General features: G+C 42.7%; 1 protein-coding gene across 6 annotated transcripts in view; it reads right to left on the bottom strand.

Annotated features, from left to right (window-relative positions):
• The window catches only part of LOC143279853 (lysine-specific demethylase 4A-like), a 153,054-nt gene that overhangs the window by 40,371 nt on the left and 93,644 nt on the right, over positions 1–19,039 (bottom strand). For 4 of the 6 annotated variants that reach the window (XM_076584092.1, XM_076584095.1, XM_076584096.1 and 1 more), the window contains exon 1: positions 717–803. The exons of 1 other annotated variant lie outside the window; for it this stretch is intronic. The gene's annotated coding sequence lies outside the window, so the exon portion shown is untranslated. Of the gene's footprint in view, positions 1–716; positions 804–2,190; positions 2,210–19,039 lie in introns of those variants that run through there. One more of the 6 variants, XM_076584094.1, reaches the window with a different exon arrangement.

The raw sequence follows: 19,039 nt of genomic DNA, 5'->3' as shown, positions 1-19,039 counted from the left end.
ACTAACAGAGCTACAAAAAGGAATAATGGGAGATAAAGGAATTTTTCTATCTAAAATTACGTTTAAATAACAGAGTTTACAGGAACCTAATGTGATGCCCGACTCGCCATGTTGACAAACAAAACAAGGGAAGTAATACTTTGGCTTTTTTTTTGGATCGAGGAAAAATATGGGTCCTTTGGACGAAGGATCGATTATATGGCAGTCTCGCATTGAACTTATTAAACAGAATCGATATAGAAAACATACAAATACATCCCAGAATTGAACAGCTTAAGAAAGAGACAAGCATCAATCTGTCTTTCATCAGGTTCTGTTCTCTGATTCTGTATATCAATCGATTTTCCAAAGTCAAGATGGCTGCAAAACCAAAATGGCGTCGAAACCAGCGACGCGAACTACCATCAAAATATAACATGGTTATTCGCATATAATGCAAAACAAGAAAAGCATACAATGAAAAATACACAAACCTGAGACGTAATTTCACATGCTGCACAGCAATGTTTATGCCATTACAACTTGCATACCAGAAATATCAGAACTTAAAAAAAAAAAATTTTCGACAACATTGCCGGTGACTGGGGTCACGTAGGCATACCCACTAACTTAATGAGCAACATAGCAAATCATGTAATCATTTTCTAGAAAATCACAAACGCAACTTTGTCTATGATGTACAAAGTTATGAATAACAGCAATCAGTAGTCTCTTACCTCTTCTAAAAAGGTAGTTTTGCCAAATCAATAACAGTTTCGACTGAAACGTGCTGGTCGCAATGGAGGAAGACCTAATGATATTCGTGGAGCAATCCGACATCAAATATAGTTCCTAAATTCTCATTAAAAATATTTTCTCAGTTTGTTGAGAAAAAAAATTCTAAGTATACAAAATGTTGTTTAAAAAAATCTACTATGCAATCCCCAAAGTATAGTTTTATCGAGAGAGAAAGAAAATTGCATGTGCGTATGAATATGTATCCTTTTGTGTGCATATGACTTGGGACAGTCTCTCCGAAGGCCGTTCGCGGAAACGCACATGTCATTGTTTGGATTGTACAAACTAGTTCTCGTTTGTTCGTTCGCTTCGTCCGGCTGATTTTGTACAGCGTTTGCCTAAACACACGAAATCGAAAAGACTGAAAGAAAGAGAAAACGCCGGGCTGGACAAAGTGGACGGAAAGACAAAGGCAGACAGACAAAAACTAAATCGTGATATTATACAGTCTGAAATGGAGACCAAACTTGACACACCACTTATACCCACTTGACGTAAGTCTTCCTCGGTCAAAAAAAAAAAAAAGAAAAAAAAAAGGAGAAAATAATGGTAATACTATACTGTCAGTAATACTACTAGTAATGATAAATTAAATAAAAACTGATGCAGACACATGTGCCTACAACCCACATTCGACAATCATGACTGCAGCCGCCGTACATTTTATACCCAGTGTGTGCACACGGCAACCGCCGACCAGTGTTCAAACATGATGATTCAGCTATATCGGCCTACATTTCTCCCCACGTGCAGATCCCCGGCAAGTTCATGACAGTGCACGCGAGTCAAACAAAAAGAGTCCAGAGAAAGTTCCGCTTCATTCCCAGCCGTTCACAACACGTGGCAGTCCCACCCCCCACCCCCCACCCCCCTTATTTACAGAGTTTTTTAACGAAGAAAAAAATGAAAGAAGGAGAACTGAAGAGAACAAGAAAGGAAATCGGGTAAGAAGGAAAACGACTGAGACAGAATTGGGCAAACAGGACTTCGAATTAAGACTGGCGAGTGTGTGAATTGAAATACTGAGGCTGAAGAAAACTGGATTGAAAAGATAGACTGAGAAATTAACTAGTAAAGGAAAGACAGAAGGAAAAACACAACTATACTACTCAGTTGTACTGCCACTGAGGTACTAGTAGGGGTAACAAGATTAAATCAAAACTCGGAAACTGAAGAGCCAAACACGACTGACAAAGCGGAAGAAAGAACACTGAATGATTGAACTAAACTCGCCGGGAAAGACTCTAATGGGGCCGGGTAATAAAACTGAGAACGAGGACTGAATAACACTGAGCAGCGCGCGCGCGCGCGCGCGCGCACACACACACACACACACACACAGTGACACACACAAACCGATAAAAAATAACTTGACAAAGCATACTGAATGAGACAATACGAAATAAACCTTACCGTGGGCCTCTGAGAAGCCGGCCGGCCGGAGATCTCAGTCATGAAAATCAGTCAGTTAACTCAGTGCACCGCTCTTCTGGCCCTCTCAGCTCCACTGAGATCGTATTTACATGTTTATAGGTCAGTGCTCAGCTCTCACAAAGGAAGGTCCAGTACACGGTGACGATAAACACTCTTTACAGCATGAAGTCCGAGAACTGACTGAACAAGCCCATCACCTAGTTCTAAGCAGGCGGTCTGGTGTTGAGAATTTTGGGTAGTTCGGGTCACGTGAGAGACAGTAGCCGGCGGGCGGATACGGTTTGTCACAAGTTTAGTCCAGGACAGATACAAAAATAGTCAAAATGTGTGCAACAAACCCGTTCTTTTTACGATAAAATAGAATAAATCATACTGATCACACTGATATAAAGTTGACCACTATAGGGGGGCGGGAACATAGGTAGATTTTGATTTTTAATGTCCAGAATCGAATATTTTTATTACTTCTGCCTGTGTGAGAGCGCCTTACAAAGAGTCGCAAGGCAAGCACAGGCGAAGGTTACGCAAGCGCGGTGTAAGGGGTCGCCAGCGGAAACTGAGCGTTCAGCGCGGTACAGTACATGTGACTGACTGCTGCCGCGCTGATGCTGATCTGTGAGTAGTTCACTGCGGCAGACAACTGATTGTGAACAGTAAGCTGGGAACAGAGCTCTTTGGAGTCAAAAGGAAACAAACATTTTCAATTTCATGTATTTTATACTAAAGTGGTAGAAGACGCAAATCCGCTTTTATGAATGTTTTCCAGTTTCCTACCATTCATGACTGACATATCATAAAGAATGAAATCGGTATTATACCGACTGCAAAGGTGAATTTACGAAGGCAGCACGGGATCATTTAGTTCGTAAGTACAATTTTGTTGATATTTTGCGCAATGCACAACTTGGACCGGATATACTCCATGCTCCGCTTATTAACGTGTAGAATATAAATACCTAAATATGTGTTAACCCGGTTCGGTTTCAATGAACATTATCGGCGCTCTGTCCAGAATATAAATTGGGAAAGTATAGAGGGCAGATGATGGCAAAATTGAACATCATGTCTTGATGTGAAAAGAACGGTATGAAATACATATTTTTCTTTGGAAATGAAGCGGTATTTGCAAATGTGACTCACGAACCCTGGTGCAGTAGACGTCGATTTCGCGTGGGATATAAATAATAATGATAATGATAACAATGGATCATAGATTTTATTAATGATTATGTAAAACTTTGTTGTAACACGTGTAACATTGAATCCAAGTTACCTAAACTAACTTTCCCAACGCAGATGTTTGAATTACTGGATTTATAACTGATAATGATAGTAATGAATCTATCACGCGATCCTTAGCCAGTGCAGTGCATTCAAACAAAGTCTGTGCAAAATTATGTATTTTATTAATGATTACCTAAAACCTTATGACATATGTAACATGGAACCCAAAATACCTAAACTAACTCCCCCACCCTGGATGATTTTATTTATCAGAAACACTGCAGGCACTCCATTTTCACATCAATTCTCCCCAGTGTTTAACTGTTTAAAGTACTACCGTTCATCTTATTATGAAATGGGAATTGTATTATTTATATCACTTGACAAGAGTTTTCCTCTTTATCTGAAGAACTGTGATCAAAAATCCGGATTCTTTGTATCTTTCTATTCGGTCAATCAACAAAACTGATTAGCGTTATCCTCACAGTGAACAAATATGTAGGACTGCAGAAAAACAAAATGTAATAAAAGTAAGACTCTGAAAAACAACAACAACAACAAACAACAACAACAATAACAACAACAAACAACAACTAAAAATAAGGAATTTTATTATCTGTGTAAAGCAGAACCAAAGAACATGTGTTCCGTGTCCGAATGTGACACTTGACTTCATCTCAAGCACTACTAAACGTGAAATGCTTCAAACTTAATTAATTTTAAGAAATTCATTCACAGTCAATGTATACTTTGGTTTTTCAGAACCTGTGTGATGTAAAATGTGGCTGTTCTAATCAAATTTTGCAAAACAATAAGCGTGTAGGGACTGACATTTTTCGGATACAACAATTTTGTTCGTTCCACACTTCGTCTGTCTTGTGAACTGATAAACTACATCATTTCGTGATAAAACTTCACCAGACAGCAAAAGCCAAAATCAAGGTAATTTAAGGGGGTGATTTTCTACTTTGAACTTTGTTGTTTGGAACTTTTGATGCAACAAGTCTTCAACTGAAAACAGTCTTACTAAACTACATGCGTTGACTTGGTTCGAAATCTTACGCCAGTATCCGTATATTACCGCATCTCGCCATGTGTCAGAAACAGTGATTGTGTCTAAACTTAATCGGATCAGAGATAAATGTACAAACAAACCATAACAACGACGAAATTAACATACAACGTTTTTGTTTTTTTTTGTTTTTTTTTTTAATTTTAATTTTAAATATAGCAACCACGGGGTGCGAATGAACATATCGGAGATTTCCGTGTAACATATGTACATCTCACACGCTGTCGGAAACAACACATTCTCTGAATATGTGTTCAAACACACACGATTGAAGGGTGTTTGTCAAACCGATTTATGCTTTCCCACGATGAATCCGCATGATTTATATGGAAACAGTTCTAATTTTGTTTACATGTATATTTTGATTGGGTCGTTTACATACACAGAAGTAACACAGAAAAGCAGAACTGAAAATTAATATACGGCGCCGATTGCATTTAAATAGTTGAATACTTTTTTTTTTTCTTCAGAAAATGAGTGTATGTGCTGCAGAAGATAGATGTGTTGACCACCTGTTGCAAGTAAAGAACGTGTAGTGTATTCATGAATGTGCTTGCCTTTGAATGAATAAAAATACGTCAAGAGGAACGGGTTGTTTACGTCTGTAACGCGGATTTTTTTTGTTTTGTTTTGTTTTTTTGTTTGTTTTTTGTTTTTTTGTTGTTGTTTTGCGTAATATTTCAAACTTTATGTACCATTTCTACTGATAATCAATGATTTATTATCGCAACGAATGAATATAGATCAGGTCTGTATGTACTGGATTTTAATCAGGTTTGTACTTATTTGTTTCTGACCACTTCATGTTCAGACACATTGCCATGTCACAAAATGGCGCCGAAATTTTGGATGTTTTTAATAATTTTCAACACATTTAAGACAAGAACAAACATATTCTCACAAAATTGTTGCAGACATTTCTCTAATGAATTGCAATCCTAATAACATGTGAAACCGCGCTTGCGTAACTCTGGCTTGCTCTTGCCTTGCGGATCTTTGTAAGGCGCTCTCTCATGGCCAGAAGGGTGACAAATAATTATTAAAAACTAAAATCTAATCATGTTCCCGCCCACCTACAGCGGTCAAGTTTATATCAGCGTGATCAGTATGATTTATTCTATTTTATCGTGAAAAGAACGGTTTTGTTGCAGACATTTTGACCATTTTTGTATCTGTCCTGGACTACATTGAGGGTGGTGACAGATATCATTGAGAGAGAAAGAGAGAGCTGATGTGGAGGGGAGGGGGGGGGCTGGGCGTGGGGGAGGGGGGTGGTGTTGGTGCAGGGAGGAGGGGATGGAGGGGGTGCGGGGGAGGGGGGGTGATTAGGATGGAAATGTTGTTCTGAAGATGATTTAAAAAAAAATAATTAAAACTTTGGAAAATCTCGATCTATTGTTGTTTTTTTCAGCTGGTTATTATGAATGGTTGTTATAATAATGATAATGAGAACGGTGAATTTACTTTATGTCTGCTCATGGTTGCAGTGTGATAGATTATTCAATTGTGTCTGATAACTTGTTCAAGAATAGTCGTCTGCGAGTTAGGGTTGCTTATACTTTTGGCATTTGCCTAATGAAAATAAATACAAGTGTGCCGACTCTGTTGGTGCATTACATATAAAAGATTATTTCAATAACCCCAGATCATTCTGGTCAATAATTAAGTTCTAAGAAGATTAAAAGGTGAAAAAAACCCACTAACAAACAAACAGATAAACAAACAAAAACAACACAACAACAAAAACATGCGCACACAGAATTTAATTTTCGAAAATTGTAAGGTCACTTTCTTTGCTGTCTTTAATTCTTTTGAAAACATTCCTCAGGAGGAGAATATCATACTGTCGCAACAACTGCCATCTTCGCCTTAAGAAGCCGACGGAGTCACGCTCGTGTGACTGTCATTGCCGCCACCCTTCCCTGGCAAGTTCCCCTCAAAACACCCACCAGCACTTCCCGGCTTCAGGTAGAACTTTCTTTCGCCTGTTTCTTTGTTCCAAACATCCCCCATCCATCCCCTTACCCCCACAAAGAGGCAAATCCACAACTGTTCCCCTAAAGGCGGAATGAGAAGTGTTCACAACAAGGCGTGGACGTTCACTCTGCTAGGCACACAAAGTGGTGGAAGGGGAGAACTGTGGATATAGCCCACAAAGACACGACAGAAACACATCGCAAACTCACAGACTGACCGTCGCGGCATCTACCATCATCAAATCAGACTGACGATGACGCTCGTGTCACTTAACTGCCCCTACCCCCACCCTCCCAACCTCACTTCTTTGGCAACTGCCTTTGACAAGACCCTCCGTCACCCCTCGGCAAGTTCTCTCTCTCTCTCTCTCTCTCTCTCACAAACAGACACCTTTGACAACGTGTCAGCAAGTTGTTGAAATCCTCCAACTACCGTTGAAAGGTTGGGATGGGGGCGGGGGCAAATCACTTTGTTCCGCTTCATCGAGCAGAATAAGTGTTTGCAAGGAACTCCCTGCACGAAGATTGATGGGGCAGCTTAGCTCCAGGCTTTGAAGCAGGGGAGGGGATCACAATGCTTGTTGTCAGGGTAGAGGTGCCATGAGCATTTAAGCTATGAAACAACACCTCAAAATGAGGCCTGCAATTCTCTCTCTCTCTCTCTCTCTCTCTCTCTCTCTCTCTCTCTCTCTCTCTCTCTCTCACACACACACTTCTGCCCCCCACCTCCCACCCCACTGCCTCCCCAGCACACAAGTGACAGAAACACGATGTCCCAAAACTCCCAGACGGACTGCCAGGGCAACTACTATCATCGCCTCAATACCTCATAATGATGTCTGGACATGAAATGGTCTTCACAATTGCCTCTTTAACAGTCTGGGAGATTCTTCACAACAGCCTGCTCTAACACTCAGGGAGAGGCCTCACAACAGCTCCCAGGATCTACTGGGGCTATGGTCTGGGGCTGATACAAAAATGGTCCAAATGTGTGCAACAAATCCGTTCTTTTTACGATAAAATAGAATAAATCATACTAATCACACTGACATAAAGTTTACCACTGCAGGGGCGTGGGAACATGATTAGATTTTGATTTTTGATAATTATTATTCACACTTCTGGCCGTAAGCGAGCGCCTTACAAAGAGTCGCGAGGCGAATGCATGTGAGGAAGGTTAATTATGCAAGTGCGGACTGTAGATCGCCAGAGAGCGTTTAGCGCGGTACAGTACATGTGACTTACCGCTGCCGCGCTGATGCTGACCTTTTCTTCTGTGAGCACAGATACCGTTCAGAAAGTATGAGAGATCTCTTGAGTCAAAAAGAAGCAAATATTTTCAATTTCTTGTATTTATTACGAAATCAGTAGAAGATGCAAATTTTCTTTTATGAAAACCATCTCACTAACTCCACCTTTTCCCCCTTTTTTAATCGGCCGTCTCAAATCAAATTGAATTGCTGTTGCCACATCTAGCCCCTCCTCTCTTCAGTTTTTTTCTCCAGCAATTCTCTTGTCCATTTAAGAATCGTGCCCCTCCTTTTCATTATTCCATATGACAAACACGACAAAGATGGTGATTCATTGGATTAAAAACAAAAGCAACAAAAAGTCACTGTACAGAAAGTCTCAGCATTAAGCTTTTCAACCCACCTTGCACAGCTTTTTAGTGTTATGCTATTTTCAATAAGAGAATAAAACGTGCCGTGTGTCGTTTAACAACGGAGTGAAGCATAGTGGTACAATTCATGTTTTGTTATATTATTCCAGTCTCTCTCTCTCTCTCATACACACACACACACACACACACACACACACACATATATATACATATATATATATATATATATATATATATATATATATATATATATGATATAATGATATAATATATACAATCTTCTCTCATAAATTTCGATAAATAAAGCACCCCATTTATCACCACCTTAGAACCAATAAACCTTTTCCCAATTTATTTTATTGAATACCAGCTCTGCAAGGAGCTGTATGATGTTTTACACAAAATTCAACAGAACTGAATGTTTGTTTTACAAAGTACCTTTGTCCAAACGACATAACATTTGTTATGTAACAGTACTTCAGGTCCATGTTTGTCAATGTTCTGAATGTGAGGAGTGTTATGTAATGTGACAATTTCCTTACTTTGCTTCCCAAACTTAATCTTTCCCGTGCCCCAATTGGGGACGCTGGAGGCGGTGGAGTGAAGGAGTTTCTTTCAGATGTATATGTTATCACTTCCTTGTGGAAGTTATGTGATAAATATTTCCTTTCCTATAGCAATGCTTCCCGAGGGATGCAGGGGGTCTTTCATTATAAGCATCCCCACTTTCTGGAAATTCATAGCTAGAAATTTCCCTTTCATTTGCTGTTTTCTACTATTTTTTCTTCCTTCACCGTCTGCTTTTTCTGCCTTTCCAGGTCATCCCCCCCCCCCTCTTTTTTTTTCAGCAAGCCTTGACATTTTTTTTCTTTTCCGCGTGATGATTTTCAGTCCGTGCTGGTTTGCCCAGGCAATTAGGTTGTGAGATTGTAAACACTGGGATGGGTACTAGCTGCCAATTCTGCAATGATATTTGCATGTATGACCTTTCTCAATGTATCTTTTGTTTGGCTTTGAAGACTTAGTATTTCAAACCGTTTTTTTCGATTTAAAAAAAAATATAAATCTGGGGATGGTAAATTAAGTGGAAGGACTGATGTCCTCAGCAGAGCCTAGTATTTTGCCTTAAGGAGCTTAATAGTTAAGAGGTAATGTCATGAACTCTGTTTTTCAACTTTCCTTTATATATATATATATATATATATATATATATATATATTTTTTCTTTAACGTGACTGTTTTGAATTTAACGTGGTTGATTTTTTTTCTATTTGGGCAGTCCTGATTTGGCCCTGTGCGGTTGGATGGACTATTACCAACAATTTCAAATGCCTTCTATCACTTTGTTTCTGGCCTTTTCCTGTTCTGTCATACGTTCCTTTCATATTTTCCTTTTTCTGGACAAACTGAACACTGTTGCTATGTTATACGTGTGTGTGTGTGTGTGTGTGTGTGTGTGTGTGTGTGTGTGTGTGTGTGTGTGTGTGCGTGTGTGTGCTTGTGTGTGTGTGCTTGTGTTTGTTATTTAAAACGTTTAAGATGCCCGCTTGCATGTTCTGGTTTTGTATCCTTGTTGCATTTTGTATGATTATGTACGTGTTCAGGCTCCTTTAAAAAAAAAAAATCCAATATCAAAACATTGTCGGAATTGTCAATGCTAGAGCATGAATATGACTGAACTTGTACCTAATTCCCCAACCACCACCACCACCCCACCCCCCGCCCCATTTTCCCCCCTCAGGTCCTACGGGATAATGACTTAGTTTCAAGCCCCCATTTGTGATTTGTTTTCGACTGGACCGTAAGTTTCAGTTTGTTTCTCAAGGCGGATTCACTGCGTTCGGACAAAACCATATACACTATACATCTGCTAGGCAGATGCCTGACAAGCAGCATAACCCAACACGGGCCATGCGTGCATGCATGATTTGTTCTACAGAATGTACCAGAGGACAACGCCTTTGTTGCCATGGGTTCTTTTTCAGAGCGCCAAGCGCGTGCTGCACACGGGACCTCGTTTTATCGTTTCGTTCGAATAACCAGACCCCGTTTAATTTTCCAGTCAAACTTGGGAGAAGAGGCGAGAGCGGAATTCGAACCCAGACCCCCACGGGCTCTGTATTGGGAGATGAGCGTGTTAACCATTCTGCCACCTTCCTCCCTGAAGACTGCCACAAGGAACACAAAAAATGGTGACAATGATGAACCTTTCTCATTTCTTTGCGTTCCATTTCCACTTGCTTGTCTTCATTCCTATTCAGCATCCAAGGAAACAAGACTATTGTCACCAGTTTATATGCCAATCTTCCCTGTATCCCCTTCTCTCTCTCTCTCTCTCTGAGCGAGGCTATAAGCACCTTGATTTGATTTGATTTCTCTCTGAGCATCATCAAATCTCCACATTTCCAGATCCATTCCAACATTTCACCCAATTTACTATTGTCAGTCATTCACACCCCATTCATACTCTTCCTCCCTTTTCCTTCTCTGTTTCTATTGTCCCACGTCCTACCCGGTCTTATAAAATAACTCACCTGCCTTATCCAAGCCAAACCTATTTTCTGTGTAAATTTATTTCATGTTCTGTTTATTAGATCAAAGAAATATCCTCACCCCATTACTTCCTTTCCCATTCCACCCTTCAGCATTACGCTTCCACTTGATTCACACCCACCCTTCCCTTCACGCCTCTACAGATTCTGATGCACTTCAGATCTTTACCGTTCACAAAGTTTCACGCCTGCCTCTTGTCCTTTATTTTCCACGTCCTGTGATTGCCTGTCTTTGCCATTCTGTTCCAGACAACTTCAAACTAACACACCACCACCCCAGTTTCTCATTCACTCCAAATTCATTTCTCATCTTTCCAACTCTCCCCTTTCCTGGCACTATTTTCAACCATTCACCCCTACATTTTCTTTCCCTTTCCCATCAGACCCTACCCTTTCTTTTCAACTGCAATACTGTTCAACTCCATCTATCCAAGTCTTCCCACATCTACATCTTTCTGTTCCAACAATTTTGTTTTCGCACTTATATATATAATTACACACACACACACACACACACACACACACACACACACACACACACACACACACACACACATATATATATATATATATATTCATATTTCCCCCCTCCTTTTCACTCACCCCAAGTTCCCTGCCACATTCACATTTAGGCACTGTTGGTCCCACACGTTCCCTTGATGCTCTTCTTTAATTTTCCCAGTTCTTTTTTTTCTGCAGCAGGTTGCTATAAGAAGGGGATGGGCACACCACTTCCTATGGTGAATTAAGCGGAATGGCTGATGTCCTCAGCATGGCCTAATCTTATTTGCCTTAAGGTGCTAAAAGGTTAAGATATTGTCATGAACTGTGTTTTGTAGGTGTGTGGTTTTTATTTATTTATTTATTTATTTTATTATTTTATTTCTCTGTGTGTGTGTGTGTGTGTGTGTGTGTGTGTGTGTGTGGACATTTGTGTTGATATGGCCCTGTGCGGTAGGGTGGACTAAAAGGAACAGGAATAGTTGCTGAACTTAAAACTGCGCATGGGTTTTAGGTTTTGAGATTTTATTAGTCCTGATATTGGCTTGTGCATCCAGCTGCGCAATAAGGGAAAAAGATCAGTTCTGTTACCGTTATTAGTTTGAACTATTCCAGTCTGTTCCTTCACCTGTTGATTTGGTTTTCAGATATTTCCTGTCCTTTCTTGTTCACCTTCCAATTCACACCCTTTTTGGTTCCTACCAGAGTATTACCCTTTGCCGACCCAAATATTCCTTCGCATAGTGCTCCTTTCATACTCTTTCACATCCCACATTTTATTCCGATCCAATTGTCCCTAATCACTGATTTTCTGAACTTTGTAATAGTGAACGCTCTTATTATGTATTCTTTTACGCTTCGTGTGCCTGTTATGTATATTGTGGGGGTTAGGGGGGTGCACGGGAGGGGTAGTACCTCTCGAGGGGGGGGCTTGTCACGCTCTTCCGGGAGTGGTTCGTCCTCTATTGGTCCCCACCGGCACCCAGCTCTCACTTATGGGTCCTAGAAGCTGCTAGCATGCGGCAGCGCCCAACCCCCGGGCAACGGCTTTGACAGGCTAGCTAAACTAGGTGAGGGTAGCCGACGGGTCTCAAACCCTCGGTGAGTTCGGGATTATCTACCCAAGCATGTGAAGACTGGATCCTGCGGACTCTGCGGAAGAAACCTTCATGATTCAACGGAGAGGAAGGCGGTTGCAGCAGAGCACTGTGGAGTGCTGAGGGCAGGATGAGGCACATAGGACATCATGGTCATCCACTGCATCCGTTTCCCTCTCCAGTCGTCTTGACCTCGTCTTGCCACTGGATACAGACGGTCTTGGACAAGAGAGTGAGGTTGACGCCCTGTGGCGAATTGCGAGCGACGAAGCGACAGGTGTGGGTACACTGGCAGTAGTAGCCGTGAGACGGTGTACAACACTGCCATGGAGTGCCTGGGGCCTTCTGCCAGGAAGCACAAAGACTGGTTTGATGAAAACTGCACTGAGATCAAGCAGCTGCTGGAAGACAAACGCCAAGCCTACAGAGCCCACATTGAAGATCCCAAGTCACAGTCAAAGAAAGACACACTGAAGAGCGCACGCAGCACCATCCAGCTGAAGCTGCGGCAGATGCAGGATTCCTGGTTGAGCAACAAAGCTGATGAGATCCAGGGCTTTGCAGACAGGAACGACATGAAGAACTTCTATAACGGCCTGAAAGAAGTCCCACCACCTCCGGATCTGCTCCACTCCTCAGTGCTGATGGTTCTACCCTAATCACTGACAAGGACGGGATCCTTGAGAGATGGGCTGAACACTTTGACAGCGTACTGAACCGCCCTTCCACCATCAATGATGAAGCCATCGACCGACTCCCCCAGGTGCCAGTCAGTGAGTCGTTGGATGCCATTCCAACTTTGGAGGAGACCCAGAAAGCTATCCGTCTGCTATTCAATGGCAAAGCCCCTGGGTCAGACTCCATTCCAGCTGAGGTCTACAAAGAAGGTGGTATGGCACTGACTGAGAAGCTTCATCAGCTGTTCCAGCTCATCTGGCAGCATGAGGCAGTTCCACAGGACTTCAAAGACGCTTCCATCATACACCTGTACAAGCGCAAAGGAAATCGTCAGGCCTGTGACAACCATCGTGGAATATCCTTGCTGTCCGTCGCAGGCAAGACTCTGGCCAGAGTGCTACTCAACTGTCTCATAGCGCACCTTGAGCAAGGACTCCTACCAGAGAGCCAGTGTGGCTTCCGGAAAGAACGCGGGACTATCGACATGGTGTTTGCTGCCAGGCAGCTCCAGGAAAAGTGTCAGGAACAGAACGCCGACCTTTACTCCACCTAAGTCGATCTGACCGAGGCCTTCGATACTGTTAGCAGAGATGGCCTTTGAAGAATCATGGCGAAGTACGGATGTCCCAGAAGGTTCATCACCATCATACGGCAACTACACGATGGGATGGTAGCCCGAGCCCAAGACAACGGAGAGACTTCAGAACCATTCTCTGTCTCCAACGGAGTCAAGCAAGGGTGTGTTCTTGCCCCCACCCTGTTCAGTCTCATGTTTTCAGCCATGCTGACGGATGCCTTCAGAGACGCTGACGTAGGCATTGGCATCAGGTACCGCACAGATGGCTCACTCTTCAACCTCAGGAGGCTTCAAGCAAAAACCAAGGTGAGGACAGACACCGTCAACGACTTCCTGTTTGCTGATGACTGCGCTCTCAACGCTGCCTCCGAAGCTGACATGCAACACAGCATCGACAAGTTCTCTGCCGCCTGTGACAACTTTGGCCTCACAATCAGCACAAAGAAGACTGAGGTGATGCACCAGCCAGCTCCAGGAAAGCCTTACGTTGAACCAAACATCTTCATCAACGGGCAACGACTGAACGCGGTGGACAAGTTCACATACCTGGGCAGCACACTCTTTCGCACAGTTGTCATCGACGACGAGGTGAATGCCAGACTCGCCAAAGCCAGCGCTGCCTTCGGCAGACTCCATAAGAACGTTTGGAACAGGAGAGGCATCACCCTGGAGACGAAGCTCAAAGTATACAAGGCCATAGTTCTCACCACACTGCTCTATGGATGTTAATCATGGACGGTCTACAAACGCCACGCCAAAAAGCTGAACCACTTCCACACCACCAGCCTCAGAAAACTTCTCGGCATAAAGTGGCAAGAGAAGATCCCTGACACAGAGGTGCTCACTCGTGCAAACTTGCCCAGCATCTACACCATCTTGATGCAGGCCCAACTGCGCTGGGCAGGCCATGTAGTTCGCATGCCAGACCACCGGCTCCCCAAGAAACTGCTGTACGGCGAACTCCAACATGGCAAGGGCTCCCATGGAGGCTAAAAGAAGCGCTTCAAAGACACTCTGAAAGCTTCTCTGAAGGCCTTCAACATCAGCCACGACACATGGGAGCTGAATGCAATGGACAGACCAAAGTGGCGTTCAGCTGTCCAAAAGGCACCAAATCCTGTGAGGCCAACAGAATCGCTGCAGCTGAGCAACGCAGACATGCCAGGAAAAGCAGTGCCAGGAAGTCCCCGACAGCCGCCATCATCCCCTGTCCACACTGCGTCAGAACCTTTCGGGCGCGGATTGGCCTGACCAGTCATCTGCGCACCCACAGAGCCCAACCCACCCACCCCCAGGATGACTAGATGGTCCTCGTCGATCCCGACGGACGAACCACACACATGTATATTGTTCATGTATAATTTTCATCTTCTTCTGTTAACCACGAAATATATAGATGTGGGCGGTGTTTTTATTGAATTGCTTTTCTGCCGGTGTTATTGATGCCTGGGATAAAATTTGCCATGTCTATGCTAATTTCATCGAATTGTTTTTTGCTTTTGCATTTCTGGAAGATCAAAAAAGTCAGTCACGATAGTACAGTGACATGAAAATGTACCATTGAATGTGATCGTGTTACCGACACACGCGATCTATTAAATTGTTGACGCTTCTCTTCCTCTCTGGGGGTGGAGGTGGGTAGGGGGTGGCCACTGTTTATGATTTGAATTTTTTTTTAAATGTTTGTAATATGTTGCATTGTTATTTAAGTACATATGTGAAAGAAATACAACCAGAGAAACGCTCGAAAAACGCCTGAGTTTGAGATCACATGGGCTAGGAACGGAAAAAAAAGAAAAGAGAAAAGACAAAAAAGAAGAAAAATTATAAATTATTCTCCCCAAAAGATTTTAAAAACAACCCCACCCCCACCCCCCGCCCACAAAAAAATCCCCACCAAACTGGAGCAAGTGTGTGATGAATTAATACTATGAAACGAGGTGTTTTATATATATATATATATATATATATATATATATATATATATATAAAAGAAGAACAAAAAAGACTGTCTGAAACAACAAATTCGAAGACATGTCCCGTCTGTTGCTCCCTTTCAAATGTAATTTAAGAAAAAGAAAACAAAAAAGAAAAAAGAAACCCACCAACAACGAAGTATTGATTTTCTTTGGAAAAAGTGGGGTATTTTCTTGGGTGTAGTCAACCATGATTTATGATAACAATATCGCCAGGGAGACACTGACAGCACGTGACTTTCCAAATATGGAGTGTGATGCCTGATGCCTGGGGAGGCTTGTCGCCCGTACTCAACACCTCGCTGCAGGTTTCAAGCGATGCGCAACCGACGCGAACGCCACATGGGCGACGGCCCTTATCACTGAGGGGAAGGTAAGGTAAAAGCCAACCGGGGACGCGAGGAAAGGGGTAGGTTCTGACCAGGCCTTATTTACCCCCGGCTGGAGATACCCCAGAATTAATCTGGAAAAGCCAGATTTGACCCCAGGGTAAATCTCAACACGAGGTACGAATTGGCTGTTACACCGTAGAAAGGGGCAATCAGGGGGTCGGGAAAGGGTCGATCTGGACTGGTCCCAAAGACTCCGTGGATCATTCCAGGCTGGCCCAGAATGACCCTGGGGTAAAAGTCAACCATTTGGGTGGGGAGGGGGTAGTTTAAGGGCGTTGCACCGGAACATCATGCGTCTGCACCTTCGGAGGAATGGGCTCCTGTCAGTTTCGCCGAAGACTGCGTTGTTCTTCGCTGACAGGTCGCGCTCTTCAATCCAGTTTGTTGCCGGCCTTTGCGTCTAGGTCTTCACGGCTTCCAAGTGCTGCATGTCTCTGCATACCCCCTCCTTTACCACACTTCGTGTTGCCCCCCCCCCCCTGCCCCCCCTCCCACCCCCGCGCCCCCTCCTCCCCACCACCACCACCACACACACACCATCTGCACCTGCTCCCCCTCTTCCCTGTCATCACTGCCACCATGAGAACCGGCTTGGTGGATGGGTGTTGCCTTGATGCAGCATTTGTGTCGGTGTTACGGCCTTGTTGCCGCTGCTGTCCACTGTCCGTCTGGTCCTCGGTTTCTTGATACGTCTGCCACCGTCGTCTTCGTGAGTGATCGCATTTCGGTCCGATCCGTCATGACCTCTGGTACAAAATACCCAGACATTCCTGCGTCGCGTTTGGCTTGTGAAGCCACGGCGTCCTGTAAAGTCATAGGTTATACGATCACCATGTCTTGGGCCCTTTGATGCTGTTCAGTGTTTCCTCTATAGCTTCTGGACACTGGTCGTAGTCTTCTCTGAAAAAAGCACAAACCTCTGTGGAATGTCAGAAAGACAATGTTATCCCTGCGGTCCTTCCGACGACCAATTCCACATTTCACTTTTTTCTCAGCTCATCATCGGCGCAGACGTTCTGCAGACTGATAGATTATGTGTGGCTTCATTTGTTCATTTCATGTAAAACCCCATATTCACAGAAACGAGTGAATATGTGAGATGCGGTTCACAAGCACAGGGGAAACAACAGAATGTCGTACATTAGCAATATGCGAGTATTCACTATCAGTAAATCTAAAGATATTGATACTAAATAAAATAAACACGTTTTTTCTTCTCTTGATCATGGCTTGGTCGTGCCATACATATCAACTTATTTCTTTTCTTCCTTTCCTCTTGTTTTTCTTTCTTTCTTGTTTTCTAAGTTCGTTTCTTTCCCATTAACAGACACACACCATAGACAATTTCATGATTGCACAAAATGCTTTATTAATATCACAGACCATCGTCGAAAGCATATCACTTCTCTGTTTATTTGAAAAAGGTTCACACAAGTAAGTTTAATCCATATACCCCAACACGCCGCCTCTTTCTCTCACTGTGGTCAATCAAATTTCATGTATGAAAACTTACACCACGTACACTAAATAGGACCGACTAAAACCAAAATTAACATAAAATACATATCAGCTGTTCCTATCATACTGTTACTCTGCATTGTGCCTGTTTACACCAGTCTAGATCAGCAAGGACAAACTGGAAAACCAGGCACCGCCTGAAATCGTCATCTTTTAGTCTTGAGTCTCTTGCACAATGTACATGCAGATGATATCTATCATACGGCTAACGTAAAGGGATTACAGAGTCCACCAGCTGTCAATACATACATTCATTCCAATGAATATGCAAAGATACTGTATTCATAGAAGTTTACTCGTCACTCGAGAAAATAAAAATTGGACTAAAGTCACGAATTTAACAAAGGCTGACAGAAACTGTCGATTACGAGTCTGTAATTATGTCCTCGAGTCATTTCACATCGATAGGCAAGCTGAATGCTCATGTCTACACAGGGCAGCTTGGAAGAAACTAGATAAACAAATCCACGAAGGCTGTTCAATCATTAAAGCTCAAGATTCTGAAAACTTGTTCCCTATTAACCAATCATCTCAAAGACCTACAAAACGTCTTCAATTCTTCCCTTGTCATATAACTTCGGCTAATAAAAGCAAACCGCAAAGACGGCAAACTGCGAGACGCTGTATCTACCAAACTCCTCTCTCACTGAAATCAGACACGGCAACCTCGATTTAATGTGCCATTTTCCGTCCAGTCCAGATATCTGTGGTTGGCATTCTGGTGGCAAATTACGAAATGAAACACCTGATTATTTGACACACTGTGTTTGGCTCCCTATCTTTGGAAAACAAAAATGGATGAGAAAAAATCCGGATTCATTAACTCCTTACATAACTGAACAATTCACACACTTGCCTTTCTAGCCATTTACACACGTGCATCGCATGTCCTATCCAGACATAATCAAAATGCGCGGTCACGCCGTTATTGCTCCCGATTGCTAGTTAGCGAGTGCGTGATTTTGCTGGCCTGCGTTATCAACCTTTGCGGTCACATGTGATTTGTACTGTACTCATATGTACTTTATTTTTGCAATGTTCCACGACCATATCAAGCACACATGTACACGGAATTTTGGGAGGGTTAAAATTGCCATCACAAAGGCTTCCCATCAACATCACGAACCGAATTAAATACTCTCACTGTGCACCACTGAACTTTATTAACATTTTATTTGTTTATTCCTGTTTTTTGTTTGTTTGTTTGTTTTTTCATCTGTTTATATATTTATTGTTTATATATTTATTTCTAGTTCTGGGGATCCAGATCCGACATTTTAATAAACAGCAGGTATTGGTAAACGAGTACATGATATCAATAATGTTTTATTTGCATGATATAGGTGTTGCTGAGTCATTGTAATGTCTCGAAGGTTCCTATCTCGAACCTGTCATTCATATTTTCTCCTGAAATGATTGTACATATTACAATTTTGTTTGCATATTTTCTCTCTCTCTTTCACACATATATATGCCCGCGTGCGAAATGCATGCACGTTGGTACACAAACGCTCTTACTCCACATTCGCTCGCGCATATACGCATGCACACGCACTCACACAAAGTAGGCATACTAAGTGTATTCATTTTCGCACACACGCAGACGCTTGCGCGCACACGATGAAGACATCCATTCACTGGTAC

The sequence above is a fragment of the Babylonia areolata genome, chromosome 3, assembly GCF_041734735.1.
Source record: "Babylonia areolata isolate BAREFJ2019XMU chromosome 3, ASM4173473v1, whole genome shotgun sequence".
Taxonomy (NCBI): domain Eukaryota; kingdom Metazoa; phylum Mollusca; class Gastropoda; order Neogastropoda; family Buccinidae; genus Babylonia; species Babylonia areolata.
Note: the sequence above shows the minus strand (reverse complement) of the source record. Positions and strands in the feature narration are given on the sequence as shown.